Raw genomic sequence first — 14157 nt, 5'->3', positions numbered from 1 at the left:
CTCCCTGAAATGGCCGCGCTCCCCTGGAAGTCCCAGCCGTGACTCATGGAAGGGAGCAACGTGGCTCGCTCTGGGCTGAAAGCCGTCCACGCGGCGTGCCCACGTTTCCGTGGGTACGGCCCGGCTCTGCGAGCGGGGTGCTGGCTCGCTGCAAAGGCTCAGGGAGAGCTCCCCCAAGGAGGCAGGAAATCCTAATGCTCGGGCTTGTTCTGGGCCAGCCCTGACGGCCTGAGTTCGGCAAATCCCCAGCACGCAGCAGTGGGCTGGCGGCGGGGTGGGGCCCTTTGCAGTTAGTTCCTCCAAGAGCAAACCTTCCCCACGACAGGTCTGGACAAGGCAGAATCCTGCGGCACCTTAAAGACTCACAGATTTATCTGGGCATCAGCTTCCGTGGGTCAAACCCACTGGCATATCAAAAGAAGGGAGTTACTTTTCGACTGTGGGACCAGTGTTAACGAGGCCAGTTCAGTGAGGGTGGTGGGGGCTCCCTCCCAGCAGTTGAGGGGGAGGTGTGATGACCAAAAGAGGGAGGATTCAACGAGGTATCTGTTAGTCTTTAAGGCACCACAGGACTCGCCGTTGTTTTTGCAGCTACAGACTCACATGGCCACCCCCTCAGGGCGGGTCCACCCTACAGCCGAAGGTCAGCTTAAGATAGACAATTCCAGCTACATAAATAGCGTGGCTGAAGTCAACATACCTTAAGCCTCCTCGCAGCAGGAGGTGGATGGGAGAAACACTCCTGTCAACTGATGGGGGCACCCTCAGTGTTTGATTTAGCGAGTCCTTACTAGACCCTCTAAATCAAATGCCGGAAGATTGATCACCACTGCGTCGCTCTTCCCGCACGTGGAGACGTGCCCTGAGGACAAGAGCAGTCTGGTATTCGCTGGCTCCTGGGATCGGTGCTGTAATTCTTAAGGGCCAGAACGTTGGCCATCTTTAGAGGCGCGTGTCATGGCTCAGATCTCTCACCCGTTGGTCTTTGGGTCTCCTGGGGGAGGGGCTTTGAGTGTTGGGTGGGGGCTGTGGATGGGGAGGGGGAAGTGACAATGGGGCTGACGTTTCATTTCATAGGGCAGGAGGTGGAAAGCTAAGAACTGACGGAAGCATTTGAATTCCTGCTTGGAAAGTCGGGCCGGACCGAAACCCAGGGCAGTCAGAGGGGAGCCCATATCTCTTGGTGAACACGAAAGACTGCAACGAGCAGAAGGATCCAGACCCCGGGCCCTTCTCGTCTGCCTTTGCCGTAGAAGACACCGCTTCAGATCCGGCGTCTTTACAGCGTTTCTCTTACCTTGTCCCGCGAGTGGTCAGCGGCAGCCGTTCCGGAGCTGCTCAGCCCTCTGTGCTTGGCAGGGAGCGGGCAGCCCTTATATAACATAAGCTTGCTCAAGAATGAGGAAAAGAAGCGTCATAAAAGCCGAGGAATTAAGGCATCGAATTGTCTCGCCGTGGCATTTATGGCGTGCCAAAGTAAATCGCGGCTGAGTGTCTCATAGTGTGGGGACCCCCTTTCTGGCCTGCGTGAATCCAGACTGGACCAGGAATGGGCTGAGCGTGTCGAATCCAAATGTAAAGTTCACGTCCGCACGTTGCACAAGATTTTTGGACACGTGTCGCTGAAAGCACAGAAAGCCTCCAGCTGCCCAATCGCAGGGTTCCTGCTCCAACCAATCGGGACCTGGCAGAGGGACGACTTGCAAGGACCTGAGCTCTCCCGGTATGCATCTCTTCCCGTGAGACACGTGTCGCAATCCGGAGACTCCAGAAAACCCATAAAACGTGGCCTCTGTGCAGTAGCGCTGTAATGGACAAGAGAGGTCGTTGTGTTGGCTTAGTCAATCCACTTCCACAAGAGGTGCTCGCTACGTTGGCAGGAGAAGCTGTCCCCTTGACGTACCCCTGTCTGCCCGTCGCTTGGGTCGGTGTAATGCCTGCACCCCCAGGTATCCATGCACCTCAGGAATGTATTTCTAGCAAAGTCCTTCTGTAGCGTGGACCAGGGCTCTGTGCTGTGCTCAAGTGCAGCACCTGCTCAGTGCTAGCGGCAGAGCATGGGCCACCTTTTTGGAAAATATTCACAGATTCATAGACTGTAACGCCAGCTAAGACCATTAGCTCATCCAGTTTGGCCTGCGGATCACAGCTCAGAACCTTTCACAGGTTCCCTTCCTCCTTGAGCCCAATTAGCTGATGGCGGCTTTTACAGTGAGTGATCGCAGACACAAACGTGCAGTTAGCCGCCTGCTTACCCACATTCGCTCACACACGTGCCAGCGTTTGCACGTTTGAAACCGTGGTGCTGTCATACGATAGTGAGTGTTCACAAGAGCCTTTGAGAACGTGGCCCGATGTGCGCACAGGATAAAACTGGCTCCACAACTTATTGCAAAATATCCCGCCTCCAAGAGCCCTGCTCCGTCCCACCTCCGCCACCTGTGAGCAGAGCAAAGCCAGAGATTCCCTCTGCAGGGAGCGTGCGGCCACAGCTTTCTAGTCCAGAGGGCTCAAGGCCCCATTATGTCGGGGGCCTGCCCCACCCTGCTCACGCAGGAGCATTCCCTCGCCCGCCCCCCCCGGGCCTCACATCCCCTTGTCCCCCCCTGGCAGGAGGGATAACAGGTGCAGGCTGCCCGGGGAACGAGGACAGCCCCAGCCCTCAGTCACTGCAGCAGTAGGGGGGGGGGTCAGGTGAGAAGCCCCTGTCCATAGCCACTGCAGCTCCAGCGGGCACAGCCGGGGGAGGGGGGCATGTCCCCCAGCTGGGGCAGGTCCAGGTTCATCTGCCCCCTGTGCTCCCCAGCCAGAGGGAGGAATGCGGCAAACTCTGCACTTTCCCCTCGCTCCCTGATGAATGGGAACAGCCAGTGATGGGCCCATATGAAATAGGGAGAAGGCTTTGTCCCCCCCCCACCCTCACTAAAGAGCGTCTGAGGGGTAGGATGCTCAGGGCTAGGGCAGTCCTGGATGGGGGGTGGCACACCCCAGCCAGCCTCTTTCACCCGCCTGGTGATTCTGTCTCTGTTCTGTACAGTTTGATGAGCAGCAATCCCATTCCAGGCACATCCCGCTTTCCTGGCCCCGCCAACCCCTGGCCTGGCTTTAAGTTATAAGAGGAAGCTGCCTGCCAAAGTTGCTGGTCCGGACCATTTGGGAGGGGTTCTGGACAGACAGACGGAAAGACAGACAAACGCTCTCAAACGTGTAGTAGACTCGCGCGCTCTTAAGAACCTGACTCTGTACCGTAGGGAACGTGTGGGGAGCGGGTGGTCCTGGTAGGCGCTCTCATGAGTCTTGCTCTCCCCACGGGTTCCTGGTCTGACTGTGTCAGCCATTCGAACAGGCTCACGAGCGCCTTAACCCTCCGCATCCAATTCTTATCGCCTCTCCAGCGCACGGCAGCCCGCTCCTCTCGCTCACACTAGACCGTCCGCGCCTTGGGGCCGGGCACTGTCCTTTTCAGCCCGTGTTTGGACAGCCCCTAGCACAGCGGGGCTCCTGCGCTCAGGACCAGAGCCCCTGGGTGCTACGGCAACACAAATAAGGAACACTTGTCACTTTAAGGAACGTCTCCCAGCATACGGGACAGCAGCGCGCAGGCGAGAGCGGCCTGTCCCAATGCCCATCCCTGTGGCAGAAGACGTGGCATCTGCTGCGATTCCCTGTTGATTAGACTCAAGGGGTGTGTCTAAACTACATGGCTCCATCGATGGAGCCATGTAGATTAGGCTGATCGGCAAAGGGAAATGAAGCCGCGATTTAAATGATCGCGGCTTCATTTAAATTTAAATGGCTGCCGCGCTGAGCCGACAAACAGCTGACCAGCTGTCTGTCGGCTCAGCGCGCTAGTCTGGACGCTCCCGCGCCGACATGAAAGTCCTTTATCGACCTCCCCGTTATGCCTCGTAGGATGAGGTTTACCGCGGAGGTCGATAAAGGGCTTTCAGGTCGGCGCGGGAGCGTCCAGACTAGCACGCTGAGCCGACAAACAGCTGATCAGCTGTTTGTCGGCTCAGCGAGGCAGCCATGTAAATTTAAATGGAGCCGCGATTATTTAAATCGCCGCTTCATTTCCCTTTGCCGAACAAACAAATCTATATGGCTCCATCGACGGAGCCATGTAGTCTAGACATACCCTTGGTGTAGACCGTGGGCAGGAAGGGGAAGAGAAACAGCCCTGGTTCCTGGCCCCGGGCCCACAGGAAGGACGTGCTTTGGGGGATGCTCTCTCACTGCTGGGGAACGCTCCACGTCATTGTCTGAAATGGTTTACAGGCTGCTGGTTTGCGTCGGGATGGGCAGGGCTTTCCTCGCCCGGGCTACTCAACACTGGACTGTGCTAACGGTGAGGCTGTGAGAATTAGACACAGGTCAGATTTAGGAAACACTACGGGGGGGGCGCCCCCTGCTCGCTCACCAACCCCCCTCTCTGGGGGTAGGCAGCCCTGGCTCCCGCCCCCCGGCCACCAGGGAGGGCCAGGCCGAGGCCGCAGATGGCCCAGCTCTCCTTCCTGTTGCTGGGAGGTTAGGCTTGGCCAAGGCCATGGCTGGCCTGGCTCCTTCCCTCCCTCCATCTGGGGGGGGGGCATGCCCCGCCTCCCCAGCCACGCCAAGCCCCACACTTTCCCCCCCGGCGTGCTCTCCCCAGACGCAGGCCCCACGGTCTCCCCTCTGGCCACTGTGAGGGAGGGGGCGTAGGGCCCAGTCCAGAGAACCGCAATGTAGAACTTCAGCAGTCACCCAGCACATGGCAGCTGCCAGAGTTTTAAAGCAAGGTGCTCCGGCGGCGGATGTGGGTGTCCCCCAGTCCCGCCCCCACACCCCTTCTTGCCCTCTCTGGCCCCCCCCATTCCTCCCGCCATGGGCCTCGCCGTCGCCCCTGCCCCCCCGCACCGCCAGAGCAGCACAATTTAAAACTCTGGCAGCCGCCCGCCACGTGGGGCCGCTGGGGGTACTGCTGCTGCTGCTTGGGAGCCATAGCTTGCTGATCCATGCTGGCTTAGCAGTGAGGAGGAGGGGGGACGGTGTGGGGGAGCTGTGGGGTGCAGAATGATGTGATTGTCACTCTGTCATCCCACAGGAAAAACATTTTTATATACATAGAAAGGAAAAATTCCTGCCCATCTAGGCTGGTAGCCATTCACGGACCTATCCTTTGTGAATGTATCTAGCTCTTTTTTGACCCCTTTGATAGTCTTGGACTTTACAACATCCTCTAGCAAGGAGTTCCACAGATTGACTGTGCATTGTGTGAAAATCTTGGCTTTTTTCACTCTAATCTCTCCTCATCTTCTGCTTGTGCCATCCGAGTCATTTAAGCCTTCTGTTTTCTTCAGGATTTTATTTCTAAACACACACAAACTGTTGACATAAAGTTCCATTTGCCAACGCCCAAGAATGTCGACATTCATTAGACGCAGCTGCCTCACTGTCTAACAAAGCACCCTTGCTGCAGCATGCCAGTTCATAGCGGTCTTATTTACATCCCTTTGCCTCTGGCTGGCAATGCCCTAGTGCGCAAGGAGTTGAGCAGCTGAGAACAGGGAGCTGCACACAGAGGATGCTCAGCCAAATATTCATGCAGGGACAGAACTGTGAAGACAAGAGGGCAGCAGTGGTGAAGCGACGGCAGCCATATGGACACTCAGTCATCTCAGTTCACAGTTCGGAGCAAGCTGGAGGTCTCTGGATAGAGAAATACCAATTTCTCAGCCTTCTCAAAATACCGTAGAACCGACTCCATTTAAGAGTACAAGCTTCCAGCGAGTGGCATGTTTCTAAGTGGCACTGTCACTTCTGTTTACCAAGCTGTCTCAGTACAGAGAGGCATTTCGGAAAGCAATTGATCACAAATTAGTCCGTAACATTGCATGTTGGAATTTGAATTCCTTTCAAAAAATTAAATCCAGCGGCAAGGAAGATCAAGAAAATGTGTGCAATTCAACAACAGCCTGGGAACAAAAGCATAATTGAATTGTGCATCCCTCGCATGTATTGTGCAAATATATCGACTAGGCAATTTTGGAAACTGCAGGCAGGTTAATTAAATCACAGCCGCTCATCCTGCAAAATAGGCAAGAGGGTTTGAAGAGGGGTGTCCAGCCAACCGCCCACCAGACTGATGATCAAGCTGGGAGGAAGAACAGGAAGAATTTCAAAATAATGCCAAAGAGTTTCCGAGAGCAAGAGCCCAGGATCAGGAGAATCGGAAATGTGAGGCTGGTTCGGAAGCCAGAAGCCACATAGACTATGTTCGGGGGGTTCCCTGGTGTGAAGGGGGTTGAAAACCTGCAGTTCCCACCCCCGCACCTTTGAGAAATGATGCTGATTAGTGAGTAAAGCTGTGCTTGGATTTGAGACTGACGTTTTCTTCCACTTCTCAGCTAGAAAAATCCATCCATAGGCCCGCCGGCCGTTTCCCCATCTTAGCTGAAATGTTTCCGTGAGCATGTACAGGGAGCTCTCACGAAAGCTGCTTTTCGGGTGAGGGTCTCTCTGGGGAAGGAAAGTTGCAGGAGTGCTGTCTTGGGGCAGTGAGGTTGCTTCTGGATGCAACCTGTGGAACTCCTTGCCAGAGGAGGCTGTGAAGGCTAGGACTATAATACAGTTTAAAGAGAAGCTGGATAAATTCATGGAGGTTAGGTCCATAAAAGGCTGTTAGCCAGGGGATAAAATGGTGTCCCTGGCCTCTGTTTGTTAGAGGCTGGAGAGGGATGGCAGGAGACAAATCGCTTGATCATTGTCTTCGGTCCACCCTCTCCGGGGCACCTGGTGCTGGCCACTGTCGGTAGACAGGATACTGGGCTGGATGGACCTTTGGTCTGACCCAGTACGGCCGTTCTTATGTTCTTATGACCCTCTGCACAGGCGGCTCTCATGCCGCGTGGGCTGCAATCCAGCACGTCGCACCTGGCCAATCTGGGCGGGGTGCCGGGATTCTCCACTAGGAAGAAGAGACTTTTGCATCCAGAGTCAAATTCAGCTGCTGGGCAAATGGCCAACGTCCATGTCGCCTTGTAAGTGCCACTTGAACCATCCAGATGGAGGGCCCCGGTTCCTGGGTGCTACTGATCCCCCCTTTAAATGCTAAATCCAATAGAGCACTGGGAAGCTCTGCTCTGCATAATGCTGGGAGGTTGTAACGCCCCCAGCCAGGCCCTGGCCATTCTCAATAGCCAGTTTGCGGCTACGGGAGGCTCCTGTTTGTTCCGACCTGGGGTGCGACTGTCACTCCGAATGAGGATCCACATGGCTCCCCAGCAGACTCCACCGCAAGCCGCTCTCTGTTGCCGTACAGGGGACGGGACAGGCTCACAAGACCCCGGGCCCCTGGGAAGTGGCCAGGCCGTGTAAAGACCCGCGTCTGGCTGGGGTTTCGGATGGAGCCAGCAGCTGCGCAGAGCTGCAGCCTTGACAAGAAGCAGGTCGCCATAGAGACGTTCTGAGCCTTCGAAGCACAGGCAGACCTGCCTCGCTAGCAGGCAGCTTTGCGCCCTTGTTGCACGCTCCTGGAACGTCAGGTAAACACTGGGGCAACTTCACTCCCTCTCTCCGGGCTTTGCCAGCTTTGGGCCAAGCAGGTTCGGGAGTCGGGATCAGCAAACCACAGGACAGGACAACTCACCAGGCCGTCCACGTCTTCAGGCCTGAGCCCTGCAGAGAGAACAGTGTCGGCACAAGGGCAAACCTCCGGGGCCTGCTCTTCCCCTCCCTTTTTTGGGTGTGAATCAGGAGCAACTCCTTCAACATCCCTGGGGTTACCCTGCATGAGAGAGAGGTGCAGCAGACTCCTAATGTTGGGAGGCTCAGGCCAGGTCTACCCTACGGGAGAAAGTCGACCTAAGACACGCAACTCCAGCCACATGAACAGCGAAGCTGGAGTCAACAAACCTTAGGTTGAATGTCCGTGGCATCTCCACTCTGGGAGGTCAACAAGAGAAAGTCTCCCCATCAAATCCCCTTACTCCTCACGACCAGGTGGCGTACCAGGGTCTATGGCCGTGCCGTCAGCAGTTGATTTAGCAGGTCCTTACTAGACCCACTAAATCAAATCCCGGGGGATCGATCTCCACAGCATGCAACTCCCAGTAAGTGGAGACGAGCCCTCAGAGAAGGAAAGTGGCAGCCAGCCAGATAAAAATATTACACCCATTAAAATAGTTCTCTTCTCTCCATTACAAACTCCACCTTGGATTATTAAAGCTCGAGGTCGAATTGGGTTTTCACTCATCAGGCTGCTTGTTTATTATTTGCACGTCACTCTAACAAGAACAGGCCATTTTGTCTTTTGCAGCTAATCGCTTCCTACGCCAAAGGACTCCCCTGTCGTGTCCTTGTGCCATGCTCCAGGGTATAATTTTGGGGCACAAGCACTCCTGTGGACTGTCTCCGTATGTGAATAAATCTGTTTGCCTAGAAACGAAAAGAGCAAACCTGGAAACATTTTGTGGGATCTTAAGTTTTATGGCACCTGCGGTTCTGACATTGTCTCTTTCAAGAAGGAAACTCTCCAATACGCACACTGCAGAGTTTCTACCCCGAGACAGAACATTATGTAGGTCACACGGAGAAACTTCTTTACCGGTTCAAGAAACTTTTAAAAATCCCTTGATGCCAGTGCCTGGCACAATAAAATTACATTTGCATTCTTTAGAAAACCGTTTCCCGTTTCCCTTTGATCAGCATGTCGTGAAGCGCCGCGCCTCTGGCTGTGATTACTGCCCGGACGAGAACAAGGGAGGCGCACGCGGCTCCAACTGAAAACGGAGCCCAGTGAAATGAGCGGGATTCGCGGGGCTCTGGTTGGAAGAGGTTGGAGTGGGCTGCAGGGACCGACTCCTGCTCTTTTAAAGCAGCGCTCGGAACGAATGCACAAAGCAGCTTTAATCAGAGAACGCTTCCGCCAATTTTTAGTCGCTGTAGAGAAACGAGGCCAGCTCCTTCTCTGGGCTAAATGAGTGCCGTTCTATGGCCCTCGATGGAGCTCTGTTGCTTTATATCGGGGGTGGGGGGGTCAGTGACCCACAGAAAGACCAGTTGGGGGCCGCACACAAGTAAGAAGCCAAAAAACAACAAAAACCAAAAACCAACAGCAAACCCTCGCGGACGTGGCCCCTCCCTGAGGAGAAAGTCGCTCCCCCCATTCCCCTCACACACCAGAGGGGCCCTGTGCTAGTAGATTGTGTGTGCTCAGCCCCACAGAGGGATGGAGGCAGGGTTGGAGCACCAGCATGGGCTCCCCAATGCTTGGGGGGAAGCTGGGAGCCACATCCAGCCCCAGGGCCTTAGCTCCCCCCCTCCCCGCCCGCTTCTCATCCATCTTCATACAGTGGCCCGGCCCCTCGCCCGGTCCAACCCAGCGGAGCGCTGTGCCCCTCCGTGCAGTCACACAGAACTAAAGCTGCTGAGGATCAGGCCCGGGGGGGGGGGGGGGGTCCAAAACGGTTCTGAATTTTGTATTCTCCACACAGAGCCCCTCCACAATCACCCCGGTTATTTCTCCTGGGCAAGCAGGCGGCAGACGCGGAACAAGGCCAGGCGCGGTGGTGAGTTTCACACGCGAGACGGGCGCTGGTATCGAATTGCCGTCACTGATTAGCCACTGGCCCCGCCGTGACAGGGGAAACCTTGTTCCGCCCGCGCTGGTTCAGCGCCGGGTTCCTCGGGGCCGCAGCTGGAGCGAGCGCCCTGTGGAGACAGCAACTTTACGGCTCCGGCCCGGAGCCTTGGCGGCTCCCAAGCGGTTGCCTAGCGCTGTCTTCTCTGGGGCGGATACGGAGCCGCTGCCCCAGGCGACCTGCAGGTCTGAGGAAAACACTCGGCAGGAGGGGAGCAGGATGTAAAACGGCAGCCCCGGCATGAGCGCGGCCCCGGGCTCCATGGCAGACGGATGCTAAGGCCTGTAAGGCCATGGAAAGCGCTGCGGGGAGCCATTTTCACTTCGGTGGGAGCCCAGACGCCAGAGACTACTCCAAATGAAGGCTGCTGTTGCCTGGGGGCAAGGCTCCGGGGGCTTCCTGCTTTCTGTGGGGCCAGCCCCCCTGCGCGGCCATGTAGTTGCCGATCGCTGGCTCCAGCCCCAGGGCATCCCAACCCCAATTACAGCTGTAGATCTCCCGTCTCCAGCCAGGCACCGTCCGGTCACAGGGTCAGGCATCCCCTGCCAGGGCTGTCACGGCTCTGCGGGGCAGAAAGTGCAGCGAGGGCCAGCCAGGGCCCCAGATGGCTGATCGTCCCTGGGAGCAGCGAGCCAAGAACAGCCAGCCGCCTGCGGGAGCTCTCTTACCAGCATGTCCAACCTGTGCCGATGAAGGCAGCCCACCCGCCTGCTGGGAGGAACCAAGGCCCCTCAGCGCCCGAAGGAGCTAAGCCCTCCTTCTAGTGAACATCTCTCCGCTCACCCCATCCGCTTGCATCCTGCTCAGCCATCCGGTCCCTCCAAGGCGCTCTGTCCCTATCCACCGCAGCTCGCGCGCCCGCCTGTCTGACATCCCTCAGGCCAGCTTGGGTGGGCGTCTCGGTCTTTTTCTTTCAGTCTTAACCTACTGGACTCACCCACCCACATCACTGCCGGGCAGGGCTGCTAGAGCCACATGTAGAGTGGGGGCTGTAGTATCCGAAGTCACCGCTGCGGTGTCCTGACAGGCCTCCTGCGCTGTCAGTCATAACCGTTCGGCTGTGCGTGTGTGGGTGCGGGGAGAGCTCCTCCTGTGTATTGTGTTGTCTTTGCACAAGTGGTCAACACAGCAGACTCTGAGAGAGCCCCCAAAGACCATACAATCAGATGGGGATTGAAGGCACCGGCCAGGCTGACTGTCAAGCGAAGTACACCAGTCGCTGTCAGTAGGCTCTAGTGAACCACTTCACAGACTTACCCCCTGACGATGGGCCCAGCTCAGGCAGTGCCAGGGACGAGACGCTGCCCCCAAGGCCAGGCAAAGAGCCCCTCCGAGATACCACGTTACACTGGTACAAACGCGTTACCCCTCACTTCTGACAGGCTGCCACCCTGTGACGTTACCTAGATACCACCCGTCACCCTGCACCTGCTGGTTGGATTAGACCATCTCCATCCATCGCGCTGTCACTGTAGACCCTCTTCTGAACCTGGGTTGGTGTCTGTGGGCACCAAGGTCCTTGTTACCGAGCAGGGGGTACCAGCCTTCTGGAAAGGGCTTTCAAACGGTGCCCAGTGCCAATTAGTGTTTTACAGCCGGTACCTAGTACAATTCCTGTTCTACACCCGGGCCTATTGCCAATTAGTGTCTTATACGAACTGTTCATGCCAAGTTCTGTGAGCAGGGCCTGCCTCTTGCTCACAGCTTAGCTTAGCTTTATATTAGCCACGCCTTGACCACTGTTAACTAGGCCACAGGCCTCACACCAGGCCTGTGCTACATGGGCCCCCACCTTCCTGCAGAGGCGTTGAGAGCCATTGAACCAAACTGCAAACCCTGCACGTGACGGGAACCGTGTCAAGCCAGGGGTGTGGCAACTCGCCCAGCGCCCCCCGTGGTACATGACCCAAGCGCCTGAGCCTGTCACGGATGGGTGTGACCTGGAGCAGGTCTCCGACACGGCCATTCCTCGTGGCGTGCTTCCCGCTTGCCTGCGAGGAAGCCCGGCTGTGCCAACAAAGCCCAGTGCGGCTGTCATTACGTATGTTTCTCCACAGCAGCCACAGGGGATCCAGTAGCTTTTCACTCCCCTCGCAGTGCGGCTGCATGGCGACCAGAGGTCCCTGTTGTTTTATTCATGCAGCAAAGGGATTCTGCCCCAACAACGAACTAGAGATTCGTGCTGAACACGCCCCGCTCGCGACCTGCATGCTGACCTTCAGGGGAGGAGGCGGGTCACTGCTTTGTAACCCTTTGCCGCCGTCTGCGCCTCCGAGAGAACCAGCTCCGTGTGCCCCGGGGCGTGGAAATGGTGTCAGATGCAGCCCCGGCTGAGCACAGTTGCCTCGAGGAGCTGAGCTGAGCGAGTGGGCCCTCATCGAGTGAGAGTCGTGCAGGAAAAGGGAACCGCGCCTGGTGGGGAACCGTGATAGTTCCAAACTGGGGTTCGTTGCACTGTGGAGTGAACGGGAGCGGCGCCTGGGGGAATCCCGGGCTGCCGCACTCAGGGGCCGTTTGCCCAGCCTGCCGGGGTGTCTCTGTGATGGCGCGTCGGGGTTCCCCGCCTCCTGCACCCCCGGAATGGCACGAACAGACTCCGCCCACCAGTAGCATAGAGGGAGTTTATTGCTTCTCCAGGACACAGCCCAGCACAGATGGAATCTGGTTCCAGGGCAGGCCTAGGATGCCTCAGCCCCCCTTGAGCTGGGGGAGTCTGGGCCCCTAAATCCCAGCCCCTTTCTCAGGCTGCTTCCTCCATGATACCAGAAAGAAACTCCAAACTCTCTCCCAGCCCTGCCCCCAGCCAGGTGCTGGTCTCCGCCCTCCCCCCTTTGTCTCTCCCTGTGGGGCTGAGCCTGGGTGTCTGGGTTAATCCACATTTGGGAGAGTCAGTGAGAATCTCCCATCGCAGCGCAGGGGGGCCCGGTCACAGAGCAGACAGCCCCCCACTACGCCGCAGTCTCCACGCATCTTGGAAGCTCCTAGCTCTGAGTCAACCAGCTAGGTGAGAAGATGGGGAGGCAGGAAGGGGAGCTGGATACGTTGGAGGGTCGGGGGAGGGGCCAGAGAGACCTAGACTTGGAGGATTGGGCCAGAAATCTGATGGGGTTCAATAAGGACCAGTGCAGAGTCCTGCCCTTGGGACGGAGGAATCCCAGGCATTGCTACAGGCTGGGGACCAGCTGGCTAAGCAGCAGTTCAGCAGAAAAGGCCCTGGGGATTCCAGCGGAGGAGAAGCTGGAGAGGAGTCAACAGGGCGCCCTTGTAGCCAAGAAGGCCAGTGGCATATTGGGAGGCATTAGGAAGAGCTTTGCCAGTAGATCTAGAGAAGTGATTATTCCCCTTTATTCGGCATTGGGGAGGCCACATCTGGAATATCGCATCCAGTTCTGCCCCCCTCCTCTCTACAGAAAGGATGTGGACGTATTGGAGAGGGTCCAGCAAAGGGCAACAATGATTTGGGGGCTGGAGCACATGACCTATGAGGAGAGGCTGAGGGAGTTGGGCTTGTTTAGTCTGCAGAAGAGAAGAGGGAGGGGGGATTTGAAAACAGCCTTCCTGAAGGGAGGATCTAAAGAGGATGGAGAGAGCCGGAGGCTGTTCTCAGGAGAACGAGGAGCAATAGCCTCAAGTTGCAGTGGGGAAGGTTTAGGCTGGAGATTAGGAAAAAATGATTTCCCTAGGCGGGTGGGGAAACACTGGGATGGGTTCCCGAGGGAGGGGGTGGAAACTCCATCCGGAGAGGTTTTTAAGTCTCAGCTTGACAACACGCTGGCTGGGATGATTGAGTTGAGGTTGGTCTTGCTTTGAACAGGGGGTTGGACTCGATGACTCCTGAGGTCTCTGTCATGATTATGAGGGTTAGCCAGCAGCCTGGGGATTAAGGGGTTAACTACACCTAGCCAGGTGGAGTGGCCAATAGGAATGTAGGTGGGACTTTCAAACTGGGACAAAGGAATTTGGGTTTTTTCCTTTCTCCTTTGTCTCTCTGGGCGAGTCCTCTGCAGCTACAGGGAGGGACAAGCATGTCTCTCTCTCTCTCTCCAAGAAACAATTCTTCACTTTCTGTAAGTCGGGTAAAGTTTAGGTAAATTCATTAGGCTTTATTGTTTTAAGGGTTGGGTCTGGGATCTGAGATCTGGCACTGCTTACGAGATGTTTGGCTTCTCTTTTTAACTAAGTTCTAGCCCATGGTGTAATTCCTCCATGAGTATATTTTGTGACCTTTCCATCTGATCCTTATGCTTGCAACAGGAATATTGTTGTAAGAATAAAAGTTTCTCCTTTCTTTTCATTAACCTGGCACTGGTTACTTGTGTGTCCTGATTTTTATAATAGGGGTGAGATTTCCCAAATGATCTTTCCCCTAATCTCGTTATCAACATTTGGGTGGTGGCAGCGGAAGTTTTATTCCCAAGATCTAGGTTTTTAAGATTTGGGGGGAAGTTTTATACCAAAGCCTGGTAGATAAGGCTTTGGGGTACACTTGCTGGCCCCCACTTCTGCATGTATCATGCCAGAGTGGGGAAGGAGCCAT

This window comes from Pelodiscus sinensis, chromosome 17 (assembly GCF_052426305.1).
Source record: "Pelodiscus sinensis isolate ZL-2025 chromosome 17, ASM5242630v1, whole genome shotgun sequence".
In the NCBI taxonomy this organism is placed as follows: domain Eukaryota; kingdom Metazoa; phylum Chordata; order Testudines; family Trionychidae; genus Pelodiscus; species Pelodiscus sinensis.
This window is presented reverse-complemented; position numbering follows the sequence as displayed.